The 16,379-nt window shown below is 33.9% G+C and overlaps 22 non-coding genes across 22 annotated transcripts; all 22 read right to left on the bottom strand.

Moving 5' to 3' along the window:
- Positions 1 to 277: 277 nt before the first annotated feature.
- TRNAS-CGA (transfer RNA serine (anticodon CGA)) lies at positions 278 to 359 on the bottom strand. The gene has a single exon. It is a non-coding gene; the product is annotated as a tRNA-Ser (tRNA).
- A 1,236-nt stretch (positions 360 to 1,595) lies between these two features.
- On the bottom strand, positions 1,596 to 1,677 carry TRNAS-CGA (transfer RNA serine (anticodon CGA)). The gene has a single exon. It is a non-coding gene; the product is annotated as a tRNA-Ser (tRNA).
- Positions 1,678 to 1,884: 207 nt separating this feature from the next.
- Positions 1,885 to 1,966, bottom strand: TRNAS-UGA (transfer RNA serine (anticodon UGA)). The gene has a single exon. It is a non-coding gene; the product is annotated as a tRNA-Ser (tRNA).
- A 947-nt stretch (positions 1,967 to 2,913) lies between these two features.
- Positions 2,914 to 2,995, bottom strand: TRNAS-CGA (transfer RNA serine (anticodon CGA)). Its single transcript has one exon. It is a non-coding gene; the product is annotated as a tRNA-Ser (tRNA).
- A 207-nt stretch (positions 2,996 to 3,202) lies between these two features.
- Positions 3,203 to 3,284, bottom strand: TRNAS-UGA (transfer RNA serine (anticodon UGA)). The gene has a single exon. It is a non-coding gene; the product is annotated as a tRNA-Ser (tRNA).
- Positions 3,285 to 4,232: 948 nt separating this feature from the next.
- On the bottom strand, positions 4,233 to 4,314 carry TRNAS-UGA (transfer RNA serine (anticodon UGA)). The gene has a single exon. It is a non-coding gene; the product is annotated as a tRNA-Ser (tRNA).
- Positions 4,315 to 4,521: 207 nt separating this feature from the next.
- Positions 4,522 to 4,603, bottom strand: TRNAS-UGA (transfer RNA serine (anticodon UGA)). The gene has a single exon. It is a non-coding gene; the product is annotated as a tRNA-Ser (tRNA).
- A 943-nt stretch (positions 4,604 to 5,546) lies between these two features.
- TRNAS-CGA (transfer RNA serine (anticodon CGA)) lies at positions 5,547 to 5,628 on the bottom strand. Its single transcript has one exon. It is a non-coding gene; the product is annotated as a tRNA-Ser (tRNA).
- A 1,236-nt stretch (positions 5,629 to 6,864) lies between these two features.
- TRNAS-CGA (transfer RNA serine (anticodon CGA)) lies at positions 6,865 to 6,946 on the bottom strand. The gene has a single exon. It is a non-coding gene; the product is annotated as a tRNA-Ser (tRNA).
- Positions 6,947 to 7,153: 207 nt separating this feature from the next.
- TRNAS-UGA (transfer RNA serine (anticodon UGA)) lies at positions 7,154 to 7,235 on the bottom strand. Its single transcript has one exon. It is a non-coding gene; the product is annotated as a tRNA-Ser (tRNA).
- Positions 7,236 to 8,182: 947 nt separating this feature from the next.
- TRNAS-CGA (transfer RNA serine (anticodon CGA)) lies at positions 8,183 to 8,264 on the bottom strand. Its single transcript has one exon. It is a non-coding gene; the product is annotated as a tRNA-Ser (tRNA).
- A 207-nt stretch (positions 8,265 to 8,471) lies between these two features.
- On the bottom strand, positions 8,472 to 8,553 carry TRNAS-UGA (transfer RNA serine (anticodon UGA)). The gene has a single exon. It is a non-coding gene; the product is annotated as a tRNA-Ser (tRNA).
- Positions 8,554 to 9,501: 948 nt separating this feature from the next.
- On the bottom strand, positions 9,502 to 9,583 carry TRNAS-UGA (transfer RNA serine (anticodon UGA)). Its single transcript has one exon. It is a non-coding gene; the product is annotated as a tRNA-Ser (tRNA).
- A 207-nt stretch (positions 9,584 to 9,790) lies between these two features.
- On the bottom strand, positions 9,791 to 9,872 carry TRNAS-UGA (transfer RNA serine (anticodon UGA)). The gene has a single exon. It is a non-coding gene; the product is annotated as a tRNA-Ser (tRNA).
- A 943-nt stretch (positions 9,873 to 10,815) lies between these two features.
- TRNAS-CGA (transfer RNA serine (anticodon CGA)) lies at positions 10,816 to 10,897 on the bottom strand. Its single transcript has one exon. It is a non-coding gene; the product is annotated as a tRNA-Ser (tRNA).
- A 1,236-nt stretch (positions 10,898 to 12,133) lies between these two features.
- On the bottom strand, positions 12,134 to 12,215 carry TRNAS-CGA (transfer RNA serine (anticodon CGA)). The gene has a single exon. It is a non-coding gene; the product is annotated as a tRNA-Ser (tRNA).
- Positions 12,216 to 12,422: 207 nt separating this feature from the next.
- On the bottom strand, positions 12,423 to 12,504 carry TRNAS-UGA (transfer RNA serine (anticodon UGA)). The gene has a single exon. It is a non-coding gene; the product is annotated as a tRNA-Ser (tRNA).
- A 947-nt stretch (positions 12,505 to 13,451) lies between these two features.
- Positions 13,452 to 13,533, bottom strand: TRNAS-CGA (transfer RNA serine (anticodon CGA)). Its single transcript has one exon. It is a non-coding gene; the product is annotated as a tRNA-Ser (tRNA).
- Positions 13,534 to 13,740: 207 nt separating this feature from the next.
- Positions 13,741 to 13,822, bottom strand: TRNAS-UGA (transfer RNA serine (anticodon UGA)). Its single transcript has one exon. It is a non-coding gene; the product is annotated as a tRNA-Ser (tRNA).
- Positions 13,823 to 14,770: 948 nt separating this feature from the next.
- On the bottom strand, positions 14,771 to 14,852 carry TRNAS-UGA (transfer RNA serine (anticodon UGA)). The gene has a single exon. It is a non-coding gene; the product is annotated as a tRNA-Ser (tRNA).
- A 207-nt stretch (positions 14,853 to 15,059) lies between these two features.
- TRNAS-UGA (transfer RNA serine (anticodon UGA)) lies at positions 15,060 to 15,141 on the bottom strand. The gene has a single exon. It is a non-coding gene; the product is annotated as a tRNA-Ser (tRNA).
- Positions 15,142 to 16,084: 943 nt separating this feature from the next.
- On the bottom strand, positions 16,085 to 16,166 carry TRNAS-CGA (transfer RNA serine (anticodon CGA)). Its single transcript has one exon. It is a non-coding gene; the product is annotated as a tRNA-Ser (tRNA).
- Between the last annotated feature and the right edge of the window lie 213 nt (positions 16,167 to 16,379).

Genomic DNA, 16,379 nt, shown 5'->3' with positions numbered 1-16,379 from the left:
TTATTAACAAAACTAATTTTAACTCAGATCTACACATAAATAACCATTACATCATGAAACAGTAAAAAAAAAATGGAGATGGTTTAATGACATGTTCCTAAAATGCAGGAAGAGCCTCACTGTCTGAGATCACGTGCTTCAAAAAGCAGTCCATTGTGAAATAGGATGCAGGTGAAGGTGATTTAGGATGAGACAGTTACATTGTTCAACATAACATATTTTGCTTTTCTACATCTTAAATGCATATTGTGTTTTTAAATAAGTTTGAAAAGCAAAATGTAGCTGATAGGATTTGAACATGCGCAGGGAAACCCCAATGGATTTCGAATCCATCGCCTTAACCACTCGGCCACAACTACCTGCACATTGATTTTGTGATGAGCTTCTGTGGAAAAATAATTGCTTTCCATTTCATGATTGTCATTTAAAACTTGTTGCAATTTCTATTTGGTAGCTGCTATATTAATAGACAAACTATGGGAAATATAATAGCTAGTATAGTTTCCTAGAAAATAAAGGAGTCAAGGAAGTATAATCTCTGTTTTTGACACGCTCGAAAAGCAAGACTTAGCTGGCAGGATTTGAACCTTCGCGTTGAAACCCCAATGGATTTCAAGTCCATCACCTTAACCACTCGGCCACACCTACTTCTATACCACTACCCGACAGTACCTGGAGTACAAAATAATTTATTATCGTTCTGTTTATTTCATTGGTCCCATGCTTATTTAATGTAGAATTAGCACACCTGCCACTGCACAATCATAAATTTGTTTATTAACATGCATTTTCTCTCATCATTCATTTCATCTCTGCAGATCTCTCAAGATCAAATTTTGCATTCTTTAGTGGCAGTATGGATATTGTGAAAGGCACATCATAGGATTCTGCAAATGTATATGTGAAATAATTAGTTCATAACATCAAGGCTGCAAACTAGGATTAAATCAGGATTAGGATAAAATGGTGAGAATGAAGGTTTCCAAAAAATATTGATTTATATTTTCAATTACTGTTTATGTTTTAAAAAGAAACAGCTCATGTCAGTGTTATAGAGATATATTTAAGATTAACTTTAAGATGGGAAAGATTTCCTGAGCTTGGTGGCAATTGTTGATTATGATGAAGATGATAATATGTTCTGGAATGAACAAATAAACTTTGTTATGTATCTTACAAAGTGGCTGATGGAAATAATTGCAATACATTCACTGTAATTCCACAGATAGCACTACAGTTTTGTGATATTTTAAAGTATCTGATATGCACATTTCTACCTAGTGCTGCTGATTTGGTAATTAAAAGTTTAGTTGTTATTAACAAAACTAATTTTAACTCAGATCTACACATAAATAACCATTACATCATGAAACAGTAAAAAAAATTTGGAGATGGTTTAATGACATGTTCCTAAAATGCAGGAAGAGCCTCACTGTCTGAGATCACGTGCTTCAAAAAGCAGTCCATTGTGAAATAGGATGCAGGTGAAGGTGATTTAGGATGAGACAGTTACATTGTTCAACATAACATATTTTGCTTTTCTACATCTTAAATGCATATTGTGTTTTTAAATAAGTTTGAAAAGCAAAGCGTAATGTAGCTGGCAGGATTTGAACCTGCGCAGGGAAACCCCAATTGATTTCGAGTCCATCGCCTTAACCACTCGGCCACAACTACCTGCACGTTGATTTTGTGATGAGCTTCTGTGGAAAAATAATTGCTTTCCATTTCATGATTGTCATTTAAAACCTGTTGCAATTTCTATTTGGTAGCTGCTATATTAATAGACAAACTATGGGAAATATAATAGCTAGTATAGTTTCCTAGAAAATAAAGGAGTCAAGGAAGTATGATCTCTGTTTTTGACATGCTCGAAAAGCAAGACGTAGCTGGCAGGATTTGAACCTGCGCGGGGAAACACCAAAAGATTTCAAGTCCATCGCCTTAACCACTCAGCCACAACTACTTCTATACCACTACCCGACATTACCTGGAGTCCAAAATATTTTATTATTGTTCTGTTTATTTCATTGGTCCCATGCTTATTTAATGTAGAATTAGCACACCTGCCACTGCACAATCATAAATTTGTTTATTAACATGCATTTTCTCTCATCATTCATTTCATCTCTGCAGATCTCTCAAGATCAAGTTTTGAATTCTTTAGTGGCAGTATGGATATTGTGAAAGGCACATCATAGGATTCTGCAAATGTATATGTGAAATAATTAGTTCATAACATCAAGGCTGCAAACTAGGATTAAATCAGGATTAGGATACAATGGTGAGTATGATGGTTTCCAAAAAATATTGATTTAAATTTTTCAATTACTGTTTATGTTTTAAAAAGAAACAGCTCATGTCAGTGTTATAGAGATATATTTAAGATTAACTTTAAGATGGGAAAGATTTCCTGAGCTTGGTGGCAATTGTTGATTATGATGAAGATGATAATATGTTCTGGAATGAACAAATAAACTTTGTTATGTATCTTACAAAGTGGCTGATGGAAATAATTGCAATACATTCACTGTAATTCCACAGATAGCACTACAGTTTTGTGATATTTTAAAGTATCTGATATGCACATTTCTACCTAGTGCTGCTGATTTGGTAATTAAAAGTTTAGTTGTTATTAACAAAACTAATTTTAACTCAGATCTACACATAAATAACCATTACATCATGAAACAGTAAAAAAAAAATGGAGATGGTTTAATGACATGTTCCTAAAATGCAGGAAGAGCCTCACTGTCAGAGATCACGTGCTTCAAAAGCAGTCCATTGTGAAATAGGATGCAGGTGAAGGTGATTTAGGATGAGACAGTTACATTGTTCAACATAACATATTTTGCTTTTCTACATCTTAAATGCATATTGTGTTTTTAAATAAGTTTGAAAAGCAAAGCGTAATGTAGCTGGCAGGATTTGAACCTGCGCAGGGAAACCCCAATTGATTTCGAGTCCATCGCCTTAACCACTCGGCCACAACTACCTGCACGTTGATTTTGTGATGAGCTTCTGTGGAAAAATAATTGCTTTCCATTTCATGATTGTCATTTAAAACCTGTTGCAATTTCTATTTGGTAGCTGCTATATTAATAGACAAACTATGGGAAATATAATAGCTAGTATAGTTTCCTAGAAAATAAAGGAGTCAAGGAAGTATGATCTCTGTTTTTGACATGCTCGAAAAGCAAGACGTAGCTGGCAGGATTTGAACCTGCTCAGGGAAACACCAAAAGATTTCAAGTCCATCGCCTTAACCACTCGGCCACAACTACTTCTATACCACTACCCGACATTACCTGGAGTCCAAAATATTTTATTATTGTTCTGTTTATTTCATTGGTCCCATGCTTATTTAATGTAGAATTAGCACACCTGCCACTGCACAATCATAAATTTGTTTATTAACATGCATTTTCTCTCATCATTCATTTCATCTCTGCAGATCTCTCAAGATCAAGTTTTGAATTCTTTAGTGGCAGTATGGATATTGTGAAAGGCACATCATAGGATTCTGCAAATGTATATGTGAAATAATTAGTTCATAACATCAAGGCTGCAAACTAGGATTAAATCAGGATTAGGATACAATGGTGAGTATGATGGTTTCCAAAAAATATTGATTTAAATTTTTCAATTACTGTTTATGTTTTAAAAAGAAACAGCTCATGTCAGTGTTATAGAGATATATTTAAGATTAACTTTAAGATGGGAAAGATTTCCTGAGCTTGGTGGCAATTGTTGATTATGATGAAGATGATAATATGTTCTGGAATGAACAAATAAACTTTGTTATGTATCTTAAAAAGTGGCCGATGGAAATAATTGCAATACATTCACTGTAATTCCACAGATAGCACTACAGTTTTGTGATATTTGAAAGTATCTGATATGCACATTTCTTCCTAGTGCTGCTGATTTGTTAATTAAAAGTTTAGTTTTTATTAACAAAACTAATTTTAACTCAGATCTACACATAAATAACCATTACATCATGAAACAGTAAAAAAAAATTGGAGATGGTTTAATGACATGTTCCTAAAATGCAGGAAGAGCCGCACTGTCTGAGATCACGTGCTTCAAAAAGCAGTCCATTGTGAAAGAGGATGCAGGTGAAGGTGATTTAGGATGAGACAGTTACATTGTTCAACATAACATATTTTGCTTTTCTACATCTTAAATGCATATTGTGTTTTTAAATAAGTTTGAAAAGCAAAACGTAATGTAGCTGGCAGGATTTGAACCTGCGCAGGGAAACCCCAATTGATTTCAAGTCCATCACCTTAACCACTTGGCCACAACTACCTGCACGTTGATTTTGTGATGAGCTTCTGTGGAAACATAATTGCTTTCCATTTCATGATTGTCATTTAAAACCTGTTGCAATTTCTATTTGGTAGCTGCTATATTAATAGACAAACTATGGGAAATATAATAGCTAGTATAGTTTCCTAGAAAATAAAGGAGTCAAGGAAGTATAATCTCTGTTTTTGACACGTTCGAAAAGCAAGACTTAGCTGGCAGGATTTGAACCTGCGCGTGGAAACCCCAAAGGATTTCAAGTCCATCGCCTTAACCACTCGGCCACAACTACTTCTATACCACTACCAGACAGTACCTGGAGTACAAAATAATTTATTATCGTTCTGTTTATTTCATTGGTCCCATGCTTATTTAATGTAGAATTAGCACACCTGCCACTGCACAATCATAAATTTGTTTATTAACATGCATTTTCTCTCATCATTCATTTCATCTCTGCAGATCTCTCAAGATCAAATTTTGCATTCTTTAGTGGCAGTATGGATATTGTGAAAGGCATATCATAGGATAATGCAAATGTATATGTGAAATAATTAGTTCATAACATCAAGGCTGCAAACTAGGATTAAATCAGGATTAGGATACAATGGTGAGAATGATGGTTTCCAAAAAATATTGATTTAAATTTTTCAATTACTGTTTATGTTTTAAAAAGAAACAGCTCATGTCAGTGTTATAGAGATATATTTAAGATTAACTTTAAGATGGGAAAGATTTCCTGAGCTTGGTGGCAATTGTTGATTATGATGAAGATGATAATATGTTCTGGAATGAACAAATAAACTTTGTTATGTATCTTAAAAAGTGGCCGATGGAAATAATTGCAATACATTCACTGTAATTCCACAGATAGCACTACAGTTTTGTGATATTTGAAAGTATCTGATATGCACATTTCTTCCAAGTGCTGCTGATTTGTTAATTAAAAGTTTAGTTTTTATTAACAAAACTAATTTTAACTCAGATCTACACATAAATAACCATTACATCATGAAACAGTAAAAAAAAAATGGAGATGGTTTAATGACATGTTCCTAAAATGCAGGAAGAGCCTCACTGTCTGAGATCACGTGCTTCAAAAAGCAGTCCATTGTGAAATAGGATGCAGGTGAAGGTGATTTAGGATGAGACAGTTACATTGTTCAACATAACATATTTTGCTTTTCTACATCTTAAATGCATATTGTGTTTTTAAATAAGTTTGAAAAGCAAAATGTAGCTGATAGGATTTGAACATGCGCAGGGAAACCCCAATGGATTTCGAATCCATCGCCTTAACCACTCGGCCACAACTACCTGCACGTTGATTTTGTGATGAGCTTCTGTGGAAAAATAATTGCTTTCCATTTCATGATTGTCATTTAAAACTTGTTGCAATTTCTATTTGGTAGCTGCTATATTAATAGACAAACTATGGGAAATATAATAGCTAGTATAGTTTCCTAGAAAATAAAGGAGTCAAGGAAGTATAATCTCTGTTTTTGACACGCTCGAAAAGCAAGACTTAGCTGGCAGGATTTGAACCTTCGCGTTGAAACCCCAATGGATTTCAAGTCCATCACCTTAACCACTCGGCCACACCTACTTCTATACCACTACCCGACAGTACCTGGAGTACAAAATAATTTATTATCGTTCTGTTTATTTCATTGGTCCCATGCTTATTTAATGTAGAATTAGCACACCTGCCACTGCACAATCATAAATTTGTTTATTAACATGCATTTTCTCTCATCATTCATTTCATCTCTGCAGATCTCTCAAGATCAAATTTTGCATTCTTTAGTGGCAGTATGGATATTGTGAAAGGCACATCATAGGATTCTGCAAATGTATATGTGAAATAATTAGTTCATAACATCAAGGCTGCAAACTAGGATTAAATCAGGATTAGGATAAAATGGTGAGAATGAAGGTTTCCAAAAAATATTGATTTATATTTTCAATTACTGTTTATGTTTTAAAAAGAAACAGCTCATGTCAGTGTTATAGAGATATATTTAAGATTAACTTTAAGATGGGAAAGATTTCCTGAGCTTGGTGGCAATTGTTGATTATGATGAAGATGATAATATGTTCTGGAATGAACAAATAAACTTTGTTATGTATCTTACAAAGTGGCTGATGGAAATAATTGCAATACATTCACTGTAATTCCACAGATAGCACTACAGTTTTGTGATATTTTAAAGTATCTGATATGCACATTTCTACCTAGTGCTGCTGATTTGGTAATTAAAAGTTTAGTTGTTATTAACAAAACTAATTTTAACTCAGATCTACACATAAATAACCATTACATCATGAAACAGTAAAAAAAATTTGGAGATGGTTTAATGACATGTTCCTAAAATGCAGGAAGAGCCTCACTGTCTGAGATCACGTGCTTCAAAAAGCAGTCCATTGTGAAATAGGATGCAGGTGAAGGTGATTTAGGATGAGACAGTTACATTGTTCAACATAACATATTTTGCTTTTCTACATCTTAAATGCATATTGTGTTTTTAAATAAGTTTGAAAAGCAAAGCGTAATGTAGCTGGCAGGATTTGAACCTGCGCAGGGAAACCCCAATTGATTTCGAGTCCATCGCCTTAACCACTCGGCCACAACTACCTGCACGTTGATTTTGTGATGAGCTTCTGTGGAAAAATAATTGCTTTCCATTTCATGATTGTCATTTAAAACCTGTTGCAATTTCTATTTGGTAGCTGCTATATTAATAGACAAACTATGGGAAATATAATAGCTAGTATAGTTTCCTAGAAAATAAAGGAGTCAAGGAAGTATGATCTCTGTTTTTGACATGCTCGAAAAGCAAGACGTAGCTGGCAGGATTTGAACCTGCGCGGGGAAACACCAAAAGATTTCAAGTCCATCGCCTTAACCACTCAGCCACAACTACTTCTATACCACTACCCGACATTACCTGGAGTCCAAAATATTTTATTATTGTTCTGTTTATTTCATTGGTCCCATGCTTATTTAATGTAGAATTAGCACACCTGCCACTGCACAATCATAAATTTGTTTATTAACATGCATTTTCTCTCATCATTCATTTCATCTCTGCAGATCTCTCAAGATCAAGTTTTGAATTCTTTAGTGGCAGTATGGATATTGTGAAAGGCACATCATAGGATTCTGCAAATGTATATGTGAAATAATTAGTTCATAACATCAAGGCTGCAAACTAGGATTAAATCAGGATTAGGATACAATGGTGAGTATGATGGTTTCCAAAAAATATTGATTTAAATTTTTCAATTACTGTTTATGTTTTAAAAAGAAACAGCTCATGTCAGTGTTATAGAGATATATTTAAGATTAACTTTAAGATGGGAAAGATTTCCTGAGCTTGGTGGCAATTGTTGATTATGATGAAGATGATAATATGTTCTGGAATGAACAAATAAACTTTGTTATGTATCTTACAAAGTGGCTGATGGAAATAATTGCAATACATTCACTGTAATTCCACAGATAGCACTACAGTTTTGTGATATTTTAAAGTATCTGATATGCACATTTCTACCTAGTGCTGCTGATTTGGTAATTAAAAGTTTAGTTGTTATTAACAAAACTAATTTTAACTCAGATCTACACATAAATAACCATTACATCATGAAACAGTAAAAAAAAAATGGAGATGGTTTAATGACATGTTCCTAAAATGCAGGAAGAGCCTCACTGTCAGAGATCACGTGCTTCAAAAGCAGTCCATTGTGAAATAGGATGCAGGTGAAGGTGATTTAGGATGAGACAGTTACATTGTTCAACATAACATATTTTGCTTTTCTACATCTTAAATGCATATTGTGTTTTTAAATAAGTTTGAAAAGCAAAGCGTAATGTAGCTGGCAGGATTTGAACCTGCGCAGGGAAACCCCAATTGATTTCGAGTCCATCGCCTTAACCACTCGGCCACAACTACCTGCACGTTGATTTTGTGATGAGCTTCTGTGGAAAAATAATTGCTTTCCATTTCATGATTGTCATTTAAAACCTGTTGCAATTTCTATTTGGTAGCTGCTATATTAATAGACAAACTATGGGAAATATAATAGCTAGTATAGTTTCCTAGAAAATAAAGGAGTCAAGGAAGTATGATCTCTGTTTTTGACATGCTCGAAAAGCAAGACGTAGCTGGCAGGATTTGAACCTGCTCAGGGAAACACCAAAAGATTTCAAGTCCATCGCCTTAACCACTCGGCCACAACTACTTCTATACCACTACCCGACATTACCTGGAGTCCAAAATATTTTATTATTGTTCTGTTTATTTCATTGGTCCCATGCTTATTTAATGTAGAATTAGCACACCTGCCACTGCACAATCATAAATTTGTTTATTAACATGCATTTTCTCTCATCATTCATTTCATCTCTGCAGATCTCTCAAGATCAAGTTTTGAATTCTTTAGTGGCAGTATGGATATTGTGAAAGGCACATCATAGGATTCTGCAAATGTATATGTGAAATAATTAGTTCATAACATCAAGGCTGCAAACTAGGATTAAATCAGGATTAGGATACAATGGTGAGTATGATGGTTTCCAAAAAATATTGATTTAAATTTTTCAATTACTGTTTATGTTTTAAAAAGAAACAGCTCATGTCAGTGTTATAGAGATATATTTAAGATTAACTTTAAGATGGGAAAGATTTCCTGAGCTTGGTGGCAATTGTTGATTATGATGAAGATGATAATATGTTCTGGAATGAACAAATAAACTTTGTTATGTATCTTAAAAAGTGGCCGATGGAAATAATTGCAATACATTCACTGTAATTCCACAGATAGCACTACAGTTTTGTGATATTTGAAAGTATCTGATATGCACATTTCTTCCTAGTGCTGCTGATTTGTTAATTAAAAGTTTAGTTTTTATTAACAAAACTAATTTTAACTCAGATCTACACATAAATAACCATTACATCATGAAACAGTAAAAAAAAATTGGAGATGGTTTAATGACATGTTCCTAAAATGCAGGAAGAGCCTCACTGTCTGAGATCACGTGCTTCAAAAAGCAGTCCATTGTGAAAGAGGATGCAGGTGAAGGTGATTTAGGATGAGACAGTTACATTGTTCAACATAACATATTTTGCTTTTCTACATCTTAAATGCATATTGTGTTTTTAAATAAGTTTGAAAAGCAAAACGTAATGTAGCTGGCAGGATTTGAACCTGCGCAGGGAAACCCCAATTGATTTCAAGTCCATCACCTTAACCACTTGGCCACAACTACCTGCACGTTGATTTTGTGATGAGCTTCTGTGGAAACATAATTGCTTTCCATTTCATGATTGTCATTTAAAACCTGTTGCAATTTCTATTTGGTAGCTGCTATATTAATAGACAAACTATGGGAAATATAATAGCTAGTATAGTTTCCTAGAAAATAAAGGAGTCAAGGAAGTATAATCTCTGTTTTTGACACGTTCGAAAAGCAAGACTTAGCTGGCAGGATTTGAACCTGCGCGTGGAAACCCCAAAGGATTTCAAGTCCATCGCCTTAACCACTCGGCCACAACTACTTCTATACCACTACCAGACAGTACCTGGAGTACAAAATAATTTATTATCGTTCTGTTTATTTCATTGGTCCCATGCTTATTTAATGTAGAATTAGCACACCTGCCACTGCACAATCATAAATTTGTTTATTAACATGCATTTTCTCTCATCATTCATTTCATCTCTGCAGATCTCTCAAGATCAAATTTTGCATTCTTTAGTGGCAGTATGGATATTGTGAAAGGCATATCATAGGATAATGCAAATGTATATGTGAAATAATTAGTTCATAACATCAAGGCTGCAAACTAGGATTAAATCAGGATTAGGATACAATGGTGAGAATGATGGTTTCCAAAAAATATTGATTTAAATTTTTCAATTACTGTTTATGTTTTAAAAAGAAACAGCTCATGTCAGTGTTATAGAGATATATTTAAGATTAACTTTAAGATGGGAAAGATTTCCTGAGCTTGGTGGCAATTGTTGATTATGATGAAGATGATAATATGTTCTGGAATGAACAAATAAACTTTGTTATGTATCTTAAAAAGTGGCCGATGGAAATAATTGCAATACATTCACTGTAATTCCACAGATAGCACTACAGTTTTGTGATATTTGAAAGTATCTGATATGCACATTTCTTCCAAGTGCTGCTGATTTGTTAATTAAAAGTTTAGTTTTTATTAACAAAACTAATTTTAACTCAGATCTACACATAAATAACCATTACATCATGAAACAGTAAAAAAAAAATGGAGATGGTTTAATGACATGTTCCTAAAATGCAGGAAGAGCCTCACTGTCTGAGATCACGTGCTTCAAAAAGCAGTCCATTGTGAAATAGGATGCAGGTGAAGGTGATTTAGGATGAGACAGTTACATTGTTCAACATAACATATTTTGCTTTTCTACATCTTAAATGCATATTGTGTTTTTAAATAAGTTTGAAAAGCAAAATGTAGCTGATAGGATTTGAACATGCGCAGGGAAACCCCAATGGATTTCGAATCCATCGCCTTAACCACTCGGCCACAACTACCTGCACATTGATTTTGTGATGAGCTTCTGTGGAAAAATAATTGCTTTCCATTTCATGATAGTCATTTAAAACTTGTTGCAATTTCTATTTGGTAGCTGCTATATTAATAGACAAACTATGGGAAATATAATAGCTAGTATAGTTTCCTAGAAAATAAAGGAGTCAAGGAAGTATAATCTCTGTTTTTGACACGCTCGAAAAGCAAGACTTAGCTGGCAGGATTTGAACCTTCGCGTTGAAACCCCAATGGATTTCAAGTCCATCACCTTAACCACTCGGCCACACCTACTTCTATACCACTACCCGACAGTACCTGGAGTACAAAATAATTTATTATCGTTCTGTTTATTTCATTGGTCCCATGCTTATTTAATGTAGAATTAGCACACCTGCCACTGCACAATCATAAATTTGTTTATTAACATGCATTTTCTCTCATCATTCATTTCATCTCTGCAGATCTCTCAAGATCAAATTTTGCATTCTTTAGTGGCAGTATGGATATTGTGAAAGGCACATCATAGGATTCTGCAAATGTATATGTGAAATAATTAGTTCATAACATCAAGGCTGCAAACTAGGATTAAATCAGGATTAGGATAAAATGGTGAGAATGAAGGTTTCCAAAAAATATTGATTTATATTTTCAATTACTGTTTATGTTTTAAAAAGAAACAGCTCATGTCAGTGTTATAGAGATATATTTAAGATTAACTTTAAGATGGGAAAGATTTCCTGAGCTTGGTGGCAATTGTTGATTATGATGAAGATGATAATATGTTCTGGAATGAACAAATAAACTTTGTTATGTATCTTACAAAGTGGCTGATGGAAATAATTGCAATACATTCACTGTAATTCCACAGATAGCACTACAGTTTTGTGATATTTTAAAGTATCTGATATGCACATTTCTACCTAGTGCTGCTGATTTGGTAATTAAAAGTTTAGTTGTTATTAACAAAACTAATTTTAACTCAGATCTACACATAAATAACCATTACATCATGAAACAGTAAAAAAAATTTGGAGATGGTTTAATGACATGTTCCTAAAATGCAGGAAGAGCCTCACTGTCTGAGATCACGTGCTTCAAAAAGCAGTCCATTGTGAAATAGGATGCAGGTGAAGGTGATTTAGGATGAGACAGTTACATTGTTCAACATAACATATTTTGCTTTTCTACATCTTAAATGCATATTGTGTTTTTAAATAAGTTTGAAAAGCAAAGCGTAATGTAGCTGGCAGGATTTGAACCTGCGCAGGGAAACCCCAATTGATTTCGAGTCCATCGCCTTAACCACTCGGCCACAACTACCTGCACGTTGATTTTGTGATGAGCTTCTGTGGAAAAATAATTGCTTTCCATTTCATGATTGTCATTTAAAACCTGTTGCAATTTCTATTTGGTAGCTGCTATATTAATAGACAAACTATGGGAAATATAATAGCTAGTATAGTTTCCTAGAAAATAAAGGAGTCAAGGAAGTATGATCTCTGTTTTTGACATGCTCGAAAAGCAAGACGTAGCTGGCAGGATTTGAACCTGCGCGGGGAAACACCAAAAGATTTCAAGTCCATCGCCTTAACCACTCAGCCACAACTACTTCTATACCACTACCCGACATTACCTGGAGTCCAAAATATTTTATTATTGTTCTGTTTATTTCATTGGTCCCATGCTTATTTAATGTAGAATTAGCACACCTGCCACTGCACAATCATAAATTTGTTTATTAACATGCATTTTCTCTCATCATTCATTTCATCTCTGCAGATCTCTCAAGATCAAGTTTTGAATTCTTTAGTGGCAGTATGGATATTGTGAAAGGCACATCATAGGATTCTGCAAATGTATATGTGAAATAATTAGTTCATAACATCAAGGCTGCAAACTAGGATTAAATCAGGATTAGGATACAATGGTGAGTATGATGGTTTCCAAAAAATATTGATTTAAATTTTTCAATTACTGTTTATGTTTTAAAAAGAAACAGCTCATGTCAGTGTTATAGAGATATATTTAAGATTAACTTTAAGATGGGAAAGATTTCCTGAGCTTGGTGGCAATTGTTGATTATGATGAAGATGATAATATGTTCTGGAATGAACAAATAAACTTTGTTATGTATCTTACAAAGTGGCTGATGGAAATAATTGCAATACATTCACTGTAATTCCACAGATAGCACTACAGTTTTGTGATATTTTAAAGTATCTGATATGCACATTTCTACCTAGTGCTGCTGATTTGGTAATTAAAAGTTTAGTTGTTATTAACAAAACTAATTTTAACTCAGATCTACACATAAATAACCATTACATCATGAAACAGTAAAAAAAAAATGGAGATGGTTTAATGACATGTTCCTAAAATGCAGGAAGAGCCTCACTGTCAGAGATCACGTGCTTCAAAAGCAGTCCATTGTGAAATAGGATGCAGGTGAAGGTGATTTAGGATGAGACAGTTACATTGTTCAACATAACATATTTTGCTTTTCTACATCTTAAATGCATATTGTGTTTTTAAATAAGTTTGAAAAGCAAAGCGTAATGTAGCTGGCAGGATTTGAACCTGCGCAGGGAAACCCCAATTGATTTCGAGTCCATCGCCTTAACCACTCGGCCACAACTACCTGCACGTTGATTTTGTGATGAGCTTCTGTGGAAAAATAATTGCTTTCCATTTCATGATTGTCATTTAAAACCTGTTGCAATTTCTATTTGGTAGCTGCTATATTAATAGACAAACTATGGGAAATATAATAGCTAGTATAGTTTCCTAGAAAATAAAGGAGTCAAGGAAGTATGATCTCTGTTTTTGACATGCTCGAAAAGCAAGACGTAGCTGGCAGGATTTGAACCTGCTCAGGGAAACACCAAAAGATTTCAAGTCCATCGCCTTAACCACTCGGCCACAACTACTTCTATACCACTACCCGACATTACCTGGAGTCCAAAATATTTTATTATTGTTCTGTTTATTTCATTGGTCCCATGCTTATTTAATGTAGAATTAGCACACCTGCCACTGCACAATCATAAATTTGTTTATTAACATGCATTTTCTCTCATCATTCATTTCATCTCTGCAGATCTCTCAAGATCAAGTTTTGAATTCTTTAGTGGCAGTATGGATATTGTGAAAGGCACATCATAGGATTCTGCAAATGTATATGTGAAATAATTAGTTCATAACATCAAGGCTGCAAACTAGGATTAAATCAGGATTAGGATACAATGGTGAGTATGATGGTTTCCAAAAAATATTGATTTAAATTTTTCAATTACTGTTTATGTTTTAAAAAGAAACAGCTCATGTCAGTGTTATAGAGATATATTTAAGATTAACTTTAAGATGGGAAAGATTTCCTGAGCTTGGTGGCAATTGTTGATTATGATGAAGATGATAATATGTTCTGGAATGAACAAATAAACTTTGTTATGTATCTTAAAAAGTGGCCGATGGAAATAATTGCAATACATTCACTGTAATTCCACAGATAGCACTACAGTTTTGTGATATTTGAAAGTATCTGATATGCACATTTCTTCCTAGTGCTGCTGATTTGTTAATTAAAAGTTTAGTTTTTATTAACAAAACTAATTTTAACTCAGATCTACACATAAATAACCATTACATCATGAAACAGTAAAAAAAAATTGGAGATGGTTTAATGACATGTTCCTAAAATGCAGGAAGAGCCGCACTGTCTGAGATCACGTGCTTCAAAAAGCAGTCCATTGTGAAAGAGGATGCAGGTGAAGGTGATTTAGGATGAGACAGTTACATTGTTCAACATAACATATTTTGCTTTTCTACATCTTAAATGCATATTGTGTTTTTAAATAAGTTTGAAAAGCAAAACGTAATGTAGCTGGCAGGATTTGAACCTGCGCAGGGAAACCCCAATTGATTTCAAGTCCATCACCTTAACCACTTGGCCACAACTACCTGCACGTTGATTTTGTGATGAGCTTCTGTGGAAACATAATTGCTTTCCATTTCATGATTGTCATTTAAAACCTGTTGCAATTTCTATTTGGTAGCTGCTATATTAATAGACAAACTATGGGAAATATAATAGCTAGTATAGTTTCCTAGAAAATAAAGGAGTCAAGGAAGTATAATCTCTGTTTTTGACACGTTCGAAAAGCAAGACTTAGCTGGCAGGATTTGAACCTGCGCGTGGAAACTCCAAAGGATTTCAAGTCCATCGCCTTAACCACTCGGCCACAACTACTTCTATACCACTACCAGACAGTACCTGGAGTACAAAATAATTTATTATCGTTCTGTTTATTTCATTGGTCCCATGCTTATTTAATGTAGAATTAGCACACCTGCCACTGCACAATCATAAATTTGTTTATTAACATGCATTTTCTCTCATCATTCATTTCATCTCTGCAGATCTCTCAAGATCAAATTTTGCATTCTTTAGTGGCAGTATGGATATTGTGAAAGGCATATCATAGGATAATGCAAATGTATATGTGAAATAATTAGTTCATAACATCAAGGCTGCAAACTAGGATTAAATCAGGATTAGGATACAATGGTGAGAATGATGGTTTCCAAAAAATATTGATTTAAATTTTTCAATTACTGTTTATGTTTTAAAAAGAAACAGCTCATGTCAGTGTTATAGAGATATATTTAAGATTAACTTTAAGATGGGAAAGATTTCCTGAGCTTGGTGGCAATTGTTGATTATGATGAAGATGATAATATGTTCTGGAATGAACAAATAAACTTTGTTATGTATCTTAAAAAGTGGCCGATGGAAATAATTGCAATACATTCACTGTAATTCCACAGATAGCACTACAGTTTTGTGATATTTGAAAGTATCTGATATGCACATTTCTTCCAAGTGCTGCTGATTTGTTAATTAAAAGTTTAGTTTTTATTAACAAAACTAATTTTAACTCAGATCTACACATAAATAACCATTACATCATGAAACAGTAAAAAAAAAATGGAGATGGTTTAATGACATGTTCCTAAAATGCAGGAAGAGCCTCACTGTCTGAGATCACGTGCTTCAAAAAGCAGTCCATTGTGAAATAGGATGCAGGTGAAGGTGATTTAGGATGAGACAGTTACATTGTTCAACATAACATATTTTGCTTTTCTACATCTTAAATGCATATTGTGTTTTTAAATAAGTTTGAAAAGCAAAATGTAGCTGATAGGATTTGAACATGCGCAGGGAAACCCCAATGGATTTCGAATCCATCGCCTTAACCACTCGGCCACAACTACCTGCACGTTGATTTTGTGATGAGCTTCTGTGGAAAAATAATTGCTTTCCATTTCATGATTGTCATTTAAAACTTGTTGCAATTTCTATTTGGTAGCTGCTATATTAATAGACAAACTATGGGAAATATAATAGCTAGTATAGTTTCCTAGAAAATAAAGGAGTCAAGGAAGTATAATCTCTGTTTTTGACACGCTCGAAAAGCAAGACTTAGC

Source organism: Taudactylus pleione, unplaced genomic scaffold (assembly GCF_031769625.1).
Source record: "Taudactylus pleione unplaced genomic scaffold, aTauple2 ptg000085l, whole genome shotgun sequence".
Classification (NCBI taxonomy): Eukaryota; Metazoa; Chordata; class Amphibia; order Anura; family Myobatrachidae; genus Taudactylus; species Taudactylus pleione.
Note: the sequence above shows the minus strand (reverse complement) of the source record. Positions and strands in the feature narration are given on the sequence as shown.